Source organism: Anolis sagrei, chromosome 5 (genome assembly GCF_037176765.1).
Source record: "Anolis sagrei isolate rAnoSag1 chromosome 5, rAnoSag1.mat, whole genome shotgun sequence".
Taxonomy (NCBI): domain Eukaryota; kingdom Metazoa; phylum Chordata; class Lepidosauria; order Squamata; family Dactyloidae; genus Anolis; species Anolis sagrei.
Window position 1 is genome coordinate 164,295,356 of NC_090025.1, and position 15,338 is coordinate 164,310,693.

A 15,338-nucleotide genomic window follows, 5' to 3' on the forward strand; every position below is an offset into this window, starting at 1 on the left:
TTTTCACTATTACAATTCTGCCATCTTGGTCCTGGTAGACCAATTCTGATTGGAATTGTTCATTAATGTATAAAGCAACCCCTTTTTTCTTTTCTACTGCCGAGGAGTGATAAAGTTTTCCCAACTGTTTTTGTTCTAAATAAGATATATGTTTTTGCGATATATGTGTTTCCTGTAGTGCGATAATACTATAATTACCACACTTTAATTGTTTGAATAGCTTTTTCCTTTTATTAGGGGAATTTAATCCATTTACGTTGTTAGAAAAACAATTTATTTGGTACATAAATTCTGTCATTTCATTCATCTGTTGGTACCACTTCTGATTCCTCTCCTTCTTCCTCGTCATCTCCATCATCATTGGTCGACTGCATCTCTGCTGTGGCTCCTTTTAGTTCTGGGGACTTTGATCTTTTCCTCTTAGGCTTCTTTCCTCTTTCCGCTGATTTTGGTGTTGTTTTTATTACTTTCTCTTTCTCCAACCTTTTGTAGAAATCCTTAGCCTTTTCCTCTGATGTAATCCAGTATTTTTCTCCCTTGTATGTTGTCATGATTCCCTCACTTTTTTCCCACCTAAATCTTATATTGAGCTTTTTAAGCTCATCTGTCAGGAAAAAATATTTCTTGCGCTTGTTCAGGACCGTTAGGGGGTATTCTTTGAGAATCAGGATTTTTGTATCTTTGTAAAAGAGTGGTTTTTGCGTGTTTTGTTTCAAGATGTCATCTCGAGTCTTTTTTCTCACAAATTTTACAATAATATCCCTAGGGACTTTATGTTTCTTTGCATAACTAGTTTGGATTCTAAAGACTCTGTCAATTTCATTATTCATTTCTTGTTCCGGGCATTCCAATATTTTTGCTGTTATCTTTATCATTATTTCTCTTATGTCTTCATTTTCAGTTTCCATAACATTTCTAAATCTTAATTGATATTCCGTCTCATTTTGTTCTAATTTCTCCTGCAATTTTTCTAGTTTTGCATTCTTATTATCCAATTGTTCCACCTTTTTCTGTATTTTAACTTGATTTTTTTCAATTTTTACCTTGTCCTTTTTTAGCTCACTGATTTCTTTGTTCATTTTCCCTAATTCTTCTCTCAGATCTTTTTTGATTTCCGCCATTTCTTCCCGTATCAATTTCTGTTGTTCTTCATGTCTTATTGCTCTCTTTTCAAAATCCTTTTGCAACACATCCTGTTTTTCAGACAATTTCTGTATTTCTTTTAAAATATCCTTCCAGCCCGTCGGTCCAGTAGTTCCTGATGTCCCTGCTATAATTGCTGTGCTTGTATCTTCTTGTCCTGAGCCCCTTCTCAATACTCCTTTGATGTCCTTCGATTCTGTTTTCTGTTTAGGGGTTGTCATTTTGTAGTTTTATTTATCTTTATTTATCCTAGCAGAATTTATTAATTCTATTAATTTGCTTCAAATTGTTGTTCTCAAAATTCCCAACTTTCTTTATGATGATTTCCTTTGTTTAGTCCCCTTTTCTCTGGGGGAACTGAAATAATACTAATACAAAATGTATTTGGTAATTTAATTGATTTATCACAATTAATAATATAATTATTATTCTCAATATATTTTTAATTCAATTAATTCTATTTAATTATTTGATTATTAAATTTGATCAATTAATTACTTGTAAATTAATTTTTAACACTAGTAATTCCCCACTAAATTAATTAGTATTAATGTTGCTTAATTTAATCCTTTGAATTTTATGTATATATATATCTATATTTAGTTTTGTGATAAGGCACTTCAATATTATCTAAAGTTCGTGATTTTGTGATACGAAATCCAACATATATATCTTGTTTGCTGTGTCATACTATGTTTTTGTGTCAGTAAAATAAATAATAGTAATAATAATACTAATAAAAAATTATTTTTCGGCCAACCTATTTCCCCAAGGGAACTCTGGGCAACTTCCATACAAAAAAGAAAGGCAAACATTTGATGCCTTGGTAAAAAACATACACATGGTCACCATACGTCAAAAATGACTTGACAACACACAACAAGAATAGCAGACTGTATTTTAAATGCAGAATGAAATGGTGTAGTAGTGTACGGTTAAAAGAGGTAGCCCTTAGACTGGTACTGATCCTTAAGCCATACATTTATGCGAAAGAGACAAAAATTTCTAGCCAGCAGGCATAAATATAATGACAATCCTCAACCAATTGGAAAATATACTTACTGCTCTCCCATACAAGAAAAGTACTGGTATAGTGGTTTGAGTGTTGTAGTAGGACGCTGGAAGACCAGGGTTCAAATCCTCAATCAGCCATAAAAAACCACTTGGTGATCTTGGGCAAGTCACACTCTCTCAACCTTAGAAGAAGGCAAAGGGAAAGCTCCACTGACTAAACCTTGCCAAGAAAACCCTATTATATGGTCATCATCACTCAGAGTAGAGAGCATTCAAAAAGATAGCAGCAAAGGATAGCTATCTATTTAGCTATCTATCTATCTATCTATAATGATAATGATAATAATAATTTATTTATAACCTGCCCTCTCTCCCCGAAGGGACTCTTATCGATCTACCTACCTATCTATGGATAGCATAGGGAAGGGTTAACACCCCTGTGTTGTTTATTTTGCTGTCTGTGCGAAGAAACAAGGATTGGCAATAAAGCTTCAGTGGAGACACCTTTTTCCCCATGATAAACTCTTTCAGGAGTGAATTTCCCATCCTAGGGGTAGCTTTCTCTCACTTCCTCTCGTCTCACCTCTGTTCTTAACTAGGAATAGTTGGCAAGTCAGATGTTTGTAACACAGGGACTGCCTGTACAAGTTTAGCAAGTTGATTATAATTTTTTAAAGCCTTTCACCAAAGATATTATTTTCCTTCCACTGCTGCAAATATGGAAACCAAGGGGGGCGATGATAGGAGAAAGGTACATTCTGTCCTTTCTCCACCAACACACACACTTGGTTTGCATGGAGTTCTTCATTACGTAGGGTGCCCAGGCAAATAGTTAAATACAAAACTGTGTTTGTTTGTGTGCGTGTATACACACACACACACACACACACACACACATATATTATAAAATATAGTAAGTTGCTATGGCTACAAATCTATATATTTAGACTGAATTAATCCTACTGAATTTAGTGGCACTTATTTAGAACGAATACATGCTAGACTACGAAAACTCTCTCTGAAATTTTTTTTAGAAGAAATACAGGCAGGTGCCTGGTGTATGTATGTATGTATGTATGTGTGTGTATATATATATATATATACACAGTGGGGGGAAAGTATTTAGTCAGATACCAATTGTACAAGTTCTCCCACTTAAAAACATGAGAGATGCCTGTAATTGACATCATAGATAGACCTCAACTATGAGAGACAACATGAGAAAAAACATCCAGAAAATCACACTGTCTGATTTTAAACAAATTTATTTGCAATTATGATGGAAAATAAGTGGGAGAACTTGTACAATTGGTATCTGACTAAATACGTTCCCCCCACTGTGTGTGTGTGTGTGTGTGTGTGTGTGTGTGTGTGTGTGCGCGCACACACACGCGCACACACACACACAAACACAGTTTTGTATTTAGCTATTTGCCTGGGCACCTTACATAATGAATTCCATGCAAACAAATTGTGGGAGTTGAAGTCCAAAATACCTGGAGGGGCCAAGTTTGCCCATGCCTGATATATACGCATAGTCAAAATTTCAAAAATACCTATAGCTCTGTGTAAAGTATCACTAAATCTAGTCTAAAAAGAAAGCATTTTGTCACCAGGGTTATTTAACTAGCTGATGGAACAAACCACTAGTTTTAGAACTGCATTCCTTGGAAGCCATAAACATGCATTAGGCACTTTATAACAGGCTAGGAGCTGAACCGCAAAATAAAGTATCTGTGTGTGGCAAAAGTTCCTGCAAAAACTACGAAACTATGAATTGTGCCCTCAAAAATATACCCTTGCAGATATTTGTTTTACTGTGTAGTCATCTGTAAACAAACATTGTTGTTGTTGTTCATTCGTTCAGTCGTCTCCGACTCTTCGTGACCTCATGGACCAGCCTACGCCATAGCTCCCTGTCGGCCGTTACCACCCCCAGCTCCCTCAAGGTCAGTCCAGTCACTTCAAGGATGCCATCCATCCATCTTGCCCTTGGTCGGCCCCTCTTCCTTTTGCCTTCCACTTTCCCCAGCATAATTGTCTTCTCTAGGCTTTCCTGTCTCCTCATGATGTGGCCAAAGTACTTCAACTTTGTCTCTAGTATCTTTCCCTCCAGTGAGCAGTCGGGCTTTATTTCCTGGAGGATGGACTGGTTGGATCTTCTCGCAGTCCAAGGCACTCTCAGCACTTTCCTCCAACACCACAGCTCAAAAGCATCGATCTTCCTTCACTCAGCCTTCCTTAAGGTCCAGCTCTCACATCCGTAGGTGACTACAGGGAATACCATGGCTTTGACTAGGCGGATCTTTGTTGCCAGTCTGATGTCTCTACTCTTCACTATTTTATCGAGACTGGACATTGCTCTCCTCCCAAGAAGTAAGCGTCTTCTGATTTCCTGGCTACAGTTTGCATCTGCAGTAATCTTTGCACCTAGAAATACAAAGTCTGTCACGGCCTCCACGGTTTCTCCCTCTATTTTCCAGTTGTCAATCATTCTTGTTGCCATAATCTTGGTTTTTTTGACGTTTAGCTGCAACCCGGCTTTTGCGCTTTCTTCTTTCACCTTGATTAGAAGGCTCCTCAGCTCCTCCTCGCTTTCGGCCATTAGATAACTAATATATATGTGTGTGTGTGTGTGTATACACACACACATATATATATACACACACACATACACACACACACATATGAAATAAATATAACTTTCCAATCAATATTTCACAGAGTTTGTTTAGAGTAGACCACATTTTAAAAATTTCCAGGGGAAAGGAGTGGTGGTGTTACATCGTATCTTTTTTAAAAAGTTAGTGCCACCATAAAATGGATAAAATGGACCTCACTACCTCTGAGGATGCTTGCCATAGATGCAGGCGAAACGTCAGGAGAAATGCCTCTAGAACATGGCTCTATAGCCCAAAAAAACCCACAAGAACCTAGTGATTCCAGTCATGAAAGCCTTCGACAATACAATGGATAAAACGTTTCCAAGTACTATAAAACATTTTGTAATTTTTGAAATAAATAAATAAATTACAGCACTAGGATTTCATAACAACAACTATTATTATTATTTAAAGGCCACACTATATCCCCGAGCGGACTAATCTCACAGCTAATCTCAGGATACATCTACACTGTCAAATTAATGCAGTTTGACACTGCTTTAATTGGCATGGCTCAATGACATGGAATAATGAGAGTTGTAGTTTTATAAGGTTTTATAAGCCACCTCTGCCAGAATACTATGCCTTAGCAAAAGTGTAAAACTGTGTTAATTCAACAGTGTAGATGCACCCCCAGTGTTTGCCATTTTACATCTGTGTTGATTTAGCATTTAGAAACTGATTAAATGTTTCTGCTTCAGATGGAACTAGATGCGAGACCAGGCATGGACAAACTGGCCCTCCAGGTGTTTTGGACTTCAACTCCTACAATTTGTTCACGTGGAATTCTAATACAAAACTCTCTCTCTCTCTCTCTCTCTCTGTGTGTGTGTGTGTGTGTGTAGAGAGAGAGAGAGACCAGGCACCTGCCTGTATTTTTTATTTTTTAGAGAGAGTTTTTGTAGTCTAGCTCTACATGTATTCATTCTAAACAAGTGCCACCAGCCTAAGTATATAGGTTGTAGCCATAGCAACTTATTATATTTCTATCTATCTATCTATCTATTTTATTTATTTATTGAATGTATACCCTGTTTTACTCCTAGAATGTTATCCAAGGTGGTTAGCATAAGTGGTTGAGGGGAGAAAGGAAAAGGCCTGAGACTGTTAGGAATTGTGGGAGTTGAAGTCCAAAACACCTGGAGGACCGAAGTATGCCCATGCCTGTGCTAAACTTATATTTGTACCCAATTCCTTGCTATTTTTTTAAAAAAGCTTTCTATTTTTTAAAAAACGCAAATATACTTTGTGTGAATCAAAGTGAGGCCTATGTAAGTCTATCAATAGCTATTACATTTTTTGTTATCTGTGGAAAGCAGCAGGTTCTGCGCACCATTGAATACAAGCTCAAGAAACATTGTCAGAGAGGTCTTACGTCTTCATGTTTTGCCCACATATACCTATGCATCTCGGAGATCCTCCCCTTCTTTTCCTTCTCCTTCAATTAAGTAATTTTCCTAATTATGTTATCAGTTGGGCAACACTTGCCTTTTTACCTAGAATTTCTCTCTGCCTCTCACTCTCTCGTGAGTCACCAGTCAGGTTACTTATACAGAAACCACCTGGCTCAGGTGAAACACAGCCATTTCAGGGAGACTGGCACGGCAGGCCTGCTTAGCCATGCGATACATGAGGCTAAACCAAAATAATAATAATAAAAAATAGCGTAGAATGCGTAATGAGAATTGCAGAGAGTAGTAGACAGTTGTTAGAGGTTCCCAGTATAATACAGAAATAATTTCCATCACCTTGGAATGCAAATCGCAGCACCTAGGTCTGAAAGTTTTTAAGTTTCGTTTTCCTAAGGCATTAAAACTCCATGCAACAAATGGAACTGACTTTTGCTAAGGTAGGAGGTTGTTTTTAGTTATTCCAGTCTCAAAGGTAGGACTTTTCACTAGCTGCTGACTGCAGATCAAAACACCCATAACATAGACCTCACCTGGCAGCATACCATAAATAAACAGGTGCTTTGTATTTGTCTCGGACACATTGGACCTAGTCTCACTACATAATTATGGTGTTATGATTCCACTTTAACTGCATCTGTTTGAATCCAGGAACACTCAGAATTGCCAGACAAACAACTCAGGATTCAACAGGGTGAAGTTGACAATTAAAGAGGAATCGTACTGTGATAAACATTCAGTATGAACGGGACACATAAATTTTCTGTGTCGTGCTTGTACAGGTGAAAGGTCCTCCCCAGACATATCCATTAGCTGCTTACTTGCATGGGGATGAGAGACTTGTAGCTTTGCATTTTAACTACTTCTTGACAATTAACATTTTGGCTCTGTTTTTCATCGTTTTTATTTATTTCCACTTGTTATTGGATATTAAGCAACAGTATTTGTGTAAGGCTTTTAGAATTAGTTTTATACCAAGATGAAAAAAATGAATTATCCTGACATGACTTAGAACAGGCATGGGCAAACTTCTGCCCTCCAAGTGTGTTGGACTTCAACTCCCACAATTCCTAACAGGCTACCCACCTGTTAGGAATTGTGGGAGTTGAAGTCCAACACACTTGGAGGGCAGAAGTTTGCCCATGGCTGCCTTAGAAGATCAACATTCTCCCTCTAGGGGTTTCTGTACTATATCTCCCACCTTCCCCTAGCTAACATGCTCAGTGCTGGCAACTGCAGCTCTTGCTAAAGTCCAAAACATCTTGAAAGGCACTAGGTCAATGCGTAAACAACACAATGACTTAAATAGCAGGTGCTATTGCAGAAGAAGCACCTCTGGGTGACCTGGACAGGTGATACATGTATTACACATGAAACAGGCAAAAACAACCAAATGCTCCAAGATTTCCAGCACGTTTTGGCCTAAAGGGATTATTTTTGTTGTTGCTGTTCATGCCTTCTAGTCATTTGCAATTTATAGTGACCCAAAGGCACCCTATCACAGTTTTATTGGCAAGATTGGTTTAGAAGGGTTTGCTGTCTCCGTCCTGTTGAGGCTGCATCTCGCTCTGGCACCACGAGATGCAGAGCTCACCTTAAAAAATGGGGCTACAACGTGGAGTCCGTGACATGCGAGTGTGGAGAAGAGCAAAGCACAGACCACCTACTACAATGCAACCTGAGCCCTGCCACATGCACAATGGAGGACCTTCTCACAGCGACACCAGAGGCACTCCAAGTGACCAGTTTCTGGTCAAAGGACATTTAGTATGATGCCAAATTTTTAACTTTGTGGTTTTTCTACACAGTGTACCATCAATCTGCTTCTGATACAATAAATAAAAATCTATACTGGCGTCAATGCAGTTTCACACCTTGTTAACTGTCATAGCTCAAACTACAGACCCTGGGATGCACAACAGAAGTTGGCTGTGTGTAGCTACAAGTCCCAGGATTCCATAGCATTTCACCATGGCAGTTAATGTAGTGTCAAACTGCATTAATTCTACAGTGTAGAGGCGCCCTAAGACTCAACAAAATGGGTTTCTACACGCTACTAGGGATTTGAATCCTGGTCTCCAACTAAACCACAATATCATGCTGGATTCCTTCCTGAACCCCAACTATGACAATTAGTTATGACTCCAAAACAAAGAAACTAGTGGCCCATCCAATTTGCTTCCAGAGAGAAAAATTTGGACCCCCAGGACTTTAGACATTAAGTGTGGCTTTTTAAAACACAGTAGACTCTCGGTTAACCAAAATTCAAGTAACCAGAGATCTTAAACAACTGGCAAAAAAATCAAAGAAATAATAAATTTAATATGTATATATTTTTGCCTGAAATTTTATTTTTAGTTGAGATAAATTTGCTTTAAATTGCTGCATTTCATTAATAATATCAGGTCAAGACAAGGGTTTATGGTATAGTACGTATTATTTTTATTTATAATAGCAAATCCCAAGCAACTAGAGAATCCATTTATCCGGCTTCTATCAATCCCCGTAAGCACCTGTTAACTGAGGATGCATCTATATATTGTACAATTAGTGCAGTTTGATACCTTTTTATCTGCCATGGCTTAATGTTATGTAATAATAATAATAATAATAATAATAATATACATCACACAGTCCTAGACGCTTGGGAAGTTTGACTTGTGATTTTGTGATACGAAATCCAGCATATAGATCTCGTTTGCTGTGCCATACTGTGATTTTGTGTCAGTAAAATAATAATAATAATAATAATAATAATAATAAATACTTTCTTTATGAAATAAAGGGATCTGAAGCTGTTAGGAATGGTGGGAGTTGGAGTCCAAAACACCTGGAGGGCCCAAGTTGGCCTATGTATGTGCTATCTCGACCTACTAATTTGCATATGGTTTCTGATTGGCCAGTCTCAAAATTCTAACATTTTTAAGCAGCTGAAGGGGAAAATAAAGTGTTCTGAGGCTGCTAGGATTGCTGGAAGTTGTAGTCCAAAACACCTTGAGGACCCAAGTTGACCCATGCATAAGCTACCTCGACCTACTAATTTGTATATAGTTTCTGATTGGCCAGTCTCAACATTCTGACATTCTTAAGCGGCTGAAGGGGAAAATAAAGGGGTCTGAGTCTGTTAGGAATAGTGGGAGTTGTAGTCCAAAACACCTGGAGGGCCCAAGTTGGCTCATGCATGAGCTATTTCGACCTACTAATTTGTATATGGTTTCTGATTGGCCAGTCTCAACATTCTGACATTCTTAAGCGGCTGAAGGGGAAAATAATGGGGTCTGAGGCTGTTAGGAATAGTGGGAGTTGGTAGTCCAAAACACCTGGAGGGCCCAAATTTGTTTGGGCCTGATATAGATCCATTCTTTGGGCAGAAATAGATCCTGTGTGAAGGCATTTCCCTATTGGGTTCCCCCTCCCATTAAAGGAGGGATGGATGTCAGAACCCAAGAGAGGGAAGGAAGGGAAACCCAAATGCCATAATCAAAGCCCTCCTGACAGATGCTCGTCTGAGAATCCTTTAGACCAGTGGTTCTCAACCTGTGGGTCCCCAGATGTTTTGGCCTTCAACTCCCAGAAATCCTAACAGCCTGTAAACTGGCTGGGATTTCTGGGAGTTGAAGGCCAAAACATCTGGGGACCCACAGATTGAGAACCACTGCTTTAGACCAGGCATGGGCAAACGGTGTTTTGGACTCCAACTCCCACCATTCCTCACAGCCTCAGGCCCTTTCCTTTCCCCCCTCAGCCGCTAACCTTATAAGCCCCCCCATTAAACCCCAGTTTGAAACTGGAGCCAGCTAGGACTCCATGTGACCCAGGCCTCAACACGTGCACCCACATGGTGAACAGGAGCCATGAGTAACTCCTCTGTTATTATGCGATTTCCTGCTCTATTTTTATGTTTGTTTGTGAATGCAGCACCCTCGAGACACCAGTGGGGAAAGGCTGGAGGGAAAGGGAACCGAGTGGATTTTGGGAAGATCCAAGGAAACAACAATAAGCAACAACAATCTAAATAAATACATCTTATTTCAAAACGCCCCGGATTGGAACAAGGGAAGGAAACCACCCCCAGCCACTCCTCAAAACACAAGACATTTTCTCGCCTCTCTCTGCCATCCTGATCCAACCAAAGGGCAGAAATATTATTTTTAGATATTTTCCAGGCTCTCTCTTGCTCTCCTCATGGTCTAGCAAAAGGCATTGGGGTTAAAAGTCCCTCCTGCTGTAACTTTCCTTCCCTTCCAGAGTGACAAACCAATCTACTCACTTCTTTTGTTGACTTGTCCTCCTCCTCCTTCCTCGTTGCCCTCCTCTGCCTCCTTTTCCCCCTTCTGGGCTCTCCTGGTTTGTTTCTGTAAATAAATAACAACCAAAAAACCCCAAAAATCGCGAAGTGGATGTTTTCCCCGCGACGAGAAAGGGCTGAGCTGGGCTGCGCGCTGAGCGATCTGCTGAGTTGTAATATGAGTTTCCTGGAATTACTCACTCACAGGATTCTTTTCATTCATAAAAACACAGTCATGCGATGACATCATTCTTTCCCCTCCCTCCCCATCTTAGTGAAGGGCACGGGCGGAGCAGAGGGCAAAGGCAGGCGCCATCTTGGAGCCGGGCATGGGGGTTCTTAAAGGGACACGCACCTCGAGGTTGTGCGGCTGGGGCTGGTATTGCTTCCCATCTTCAGCACCATCCACACAACTGAATAAAATCCCACATTATCTGCTTTGAACTGGGATATAAGGCAGTGTGGACAGTTTGACACTACTTCAATCGCTATGGCTCATGAGGATTGTAGCTTGGTAAAGGAATGGCACTTTTTTGGCAGAGACAGCTTAAAACCTTGTAAAACTACAGCTTCCATGCTTTTGTAGCATTGAGGCATGGTTGTTAAAGTGGTGACAAATTGGGTTAATTCTACAGCTTAAGGAGCTGGGCACGTTTAGCCTGAAGAAGAGAAGGCTGAGAGGGGATATGATAGCCATGTATAAATATGTGAGAGGAAGCCACAGGGAGGAGGGAGCAAGCTTGTTTTCTGCTTCCTTGGAGACTAGGACGCGGAACAATGGCTTCAAACTACAAGAGAGGAGATTCCATCTGAACATTAGGAAGAACTTCCTGACTGTGAGAGCCGTTCAGCAGTGGAACTCTCTGCCCCGGAGTGTGGTGGAGGCTCCTTCTTTGGAAGCTTTTAAGCAGAGGCTGGATGGCCATCTGTCAGGGGTGATTTGAATGCAATATTCCTGCTTCTTGGCAGGGGGTTGGACTGGATGGCCCTTGAGGTCTCTTCCAACTCTTTGATTCTATGATTCTACAGTGTAGATGCACCCAGAGACGGCCCTAGGTAATTTTCAACAGGAAGCAAACAGTATTTTGCCCCCCCCCCCCCCCCCAACCAATCACTGATATATATTTTCTGTTCGTCGTGGGAGTTCTGTGTGCCATATTTGGTTCAATTCCATCATTGGTGGAGTTCAGAATGCTCTTTGATTGTAGGTGAACTATACATCCCAGTAACTACAACTCGCATATGTCAAGGTCTATTTTCCCCCAAGAGCACCTCAAGAGCGCCCCTGGGCAAAATCAGCTATGCTGCAAATGCTTACTTTGCATAATGGGTTGAGCCGCCCCTGGATGCACCTTCAATCTTAAACTGCTGTACTTGCAACAACAGTTTAAAAACGTAGTTTGGTGAGTCACCAAACTCTTCAGTAGAGAAGCCTAAGGCCCTTGTGAAACTACATTTCTCAGGATTCCGTAGCATTGAACCATGGCAGTTAAAGTGGTGTCAAACTGTATTAATTCTACAATGGAGATGCATCCATAGTTCAAAATGACACACATAATATAAATAAAAGGCATGTTTAATGTAAGTTCTAGGCATGTAATTCTGGTTACTGGGCACTGACCCAAAATGGCATGTGGATGTTGCTCTTCTGGAACATTTACATGCCCAAGCTTTGATAAGCAATAAGGAAAAGGAAGTTTAAGTCCCATGTTCTTGCTGTTCCCAAGAACTTGGTATATGAATTATATTGTCAAGATTGAAGTGGCATGTAAACAGTACATCAAAGGAAGGGCGAAAGAAACTGCATATTTGCATAAAATTTGCACATTCAAAAGCATAAATATTTACATAGGTGGACCACAGTGGGGAGAAATGGTGAGTAGGTGACTTATGTACTTGCTGTCCAGATGTTAGTTGCCGGTGCGCAATTTCGGGGCTCTGCTGGCTGCCCCTGGCTAACAAATGCACACCTTGTAGCTGGACTGCATCTGCTCTGTAGAATTAATGCAGCCTGACACTACTTTACAAGGCCTTTAGCCTTCTCTGCAAAATAATGTCACCAAATCCCAGGACTCCATAGCATTGAGCTCTGATAGTTAAGTGGTGTCTACCTGCATTAGCTCTATAGCAGGCATGGACAAACTTCGGCCCTCCAGGTGTTTTGGAAATAAGTATTTTTATCCACACACACACACACACGTAATTTTATTATAATAAATATGTACTACAAACACATTTACTAACAATTACAATTGAGACATACTTAATTTTGCAGTATTTACAATGTTTGCAATATTTACATTTTCAAAATCATTTGTTACAAAACCAGTTACAATATTTCTTCACATTTTTTCTTTCTTCTTTGGTTTCAATTACAAATACAGTTATAGTTACAAACACAATTGCAAATTCACACATATATATCTCAATTAATATATATCAAACTTTTCAAAAATGTTGAAGTCCAGATGTGTTGGACTTCAACTCCCACAATTCCTTACAGCTGGTCCAAAACACCCGGAGGGCCGAAGTTTGCCCATGCCTGCTCTGTAGTATAAAGACACTCTTGTGTGTGTCATATATATATATATATATATATATATTCAACATATCCTAGATGTTTTGGATTCCAGGTCCCAAAACCTCTAACCACCGTGCAAAGCAATAAGGATGATAGGCACTGTAGTCCCAAACACCTCCAGGGCCAATCGTTCCACACCCGTAAAATAAAGAGCACCTTCAAAGGGAAGAGTATTCATTGTCTTCCATAAAGTAGGACACATAACTACCATCATCAAAATAAAGACGTCATTCACAGTGCATGTATTTATTTACTTTTCATATTTATGTCCCAGATTATGTGTGGGCAATCCCATCACTTTCATGAACTTTTCTTAGGCAAGGAATACTCAGAGATGGTTTTGCCACTTCCTTCCTGAAATATCGCATACAGCACCTAGTATTAGTTAATGGTCTCCCATCCAAGTACTAACCAGGACTAAGCCTGCTTAGCTTCCAAGATCAGATGGGATCCGGCACCTTTAGGGTTGTAGATGATATGTCTGAGGAGGAAACTAACAAAGCCACCTCCAAGTATTCCTTGCTTAGGAAAATCCTATAAAATGCATGGGGTTGCCAGAAATCTACAGGTGACACAAAGTGTCCAAGGACATATTAGGGTGCATCTAAACTAGACATGGGCAAACGTGGGCCCTTCAGGTGTTTTGGACTTCAACTCCCACAATTCCTAACAGCCAGTAGTCTGTTAGGAAATGTGGGAGTTGAAGTCCAAAACACCTGGAGGGCCCAAGTTTGCCTATGTCTGATCTACCTATAGAATTAATGCAGTTTGACCCCACTTTACTTGCCATGATTCAATGCTGTGGAATCCTGGGTTTTGTAGTTTGGTGAAGCTCCAGCGCTATTCCTCAGGAAAGGCTGAAAGACCACGTAAAACTACAACTCCTAGTGCTCCATAACATTTAAAGTGTTGTCAAAGTGGATTAATTATACAGTGTAGATGTACCCCAATATAGTTCTCAGAGACTCCTTGAGCAACAGTCCACTATTTAGATTCAAGAATGGCATCAGTGGCAATCTTGGTAGACATCTAGTCTCCCATACTTTTGCACCCAGGTCTGGACAGCCCTAGAAAATACCTGGTTTGAAACTGGCCTAGCTGGTTCTCTTGACTGATACTAAGCAGGCCAGGTAGTGTGTGTGTGTGTGTGTGTGTGTGTGTGTGTGTATATATATATATATATATATATATATATATATATATATATCCTCAAAGCTCAGCTTCCCTCTTACACAATAGCAACATGCCTTCTCAAATGGGACTGCAGTGTGGAAATGAGTAGTAGCTTAACTAGCTGGTCTAAAAAGAGCCACAGTTACAGCCCTGCTGAGCTTTACCTGCTGCCTGAGGCAGGTGCATTAAAAACAGAAGCTATAATCTGAGCCCTAATGACTATGGTTATTAGGATTAAAATAGTCGTGCCACTTGTAAACACAAGTTTTTTAAAAAAAAGAACGAGGCTGATACAGGTGTAAACAGATGGCTGACGTATATTGTGTTTCCGTGTTCAAGTTGCCTATTTTTCTTAGGAAAGCAATATTCAGGGACGGTTTTGCCAGTTCCTTCCTCTGAAATATAGCCCATAGCAACTGGTACTTGTTGGTGGTCTCCCATGCAAATACTATCCAGGGCTGGCCCTGATTAGCTTCTAAGATCAGATCCAATCTGATATTTTTTATTGTATCTAGAGTGAACCAAGGGTACAGTTGTAATGTATTTTAAAAAACACAAATTTTAAAAACTTGGCATTATATTAAATGTCCTTTGACCAGTAGCTGGTGTTGCTATAAGATGGTCCTCCATTGTGCATGTGGCAGGGCTCAAGTTGCATTGTAGTAGGTTTGCCCCTTCCACACTTGCATGTTGTGGACTCCGCTTTGTGGCCTAATTTCTTAAGGTTGGCTCTGCATGTCATGGTACTGGAGCACAATCTGTTCAGCACCTTCCAAGTCGCCCAGTCTTCCATGTGCCCAGGGAGGAGTCTTTCATTTGGTATCAGCCATGGATTGAGGTTCTGGGTTTTAGGCTGCCACTTTTGGATTCTTGCTTGCTGAGGTGTTCTTGCGAGTGTCTCTGTAGATCTTAGAAATCTATTACTTGATTTAGCGCATTGGCGTGCTGGCATTTTAGCCTGCCACTTTTAGACTATCGCTTCCAGATCAAACTTTGTACAATCCAATCTGGTGCCTTTAGGGGTATTTCGTGTGTTAAGGGCAATCTAGTGGTACACCTACTCTGTC

The 15,338-nt window shown here is 40.1% G+C and overlaps 1 protein-coding gene across 2 annotated transcripts in view; it reads right to left on the reverse strand.

Annotated features, from left to right (window-relative positions):
- MAFF (MAF bZIP transcription factor F) overlaps nucleotides 1–10,583 on the reverse strand; it is a 47,477-nt gene extending 36,894 nt beyond the window's left edge. For both annotated transcript variants that reach the window (XM_060777039.2, XM_060777037.2), the window contains exon 1: nucleotides 10,500–10,583. The gene's annotated coding sequence lies outside the window, so the exon portion shown is untranslated. The remainder of the gene's footprint in view (nucleotides 1–10,499) is intronic.
- Between the last annotated feature and the right edge of the window lie 4,755 nt (nucleotides 10,584–15,338).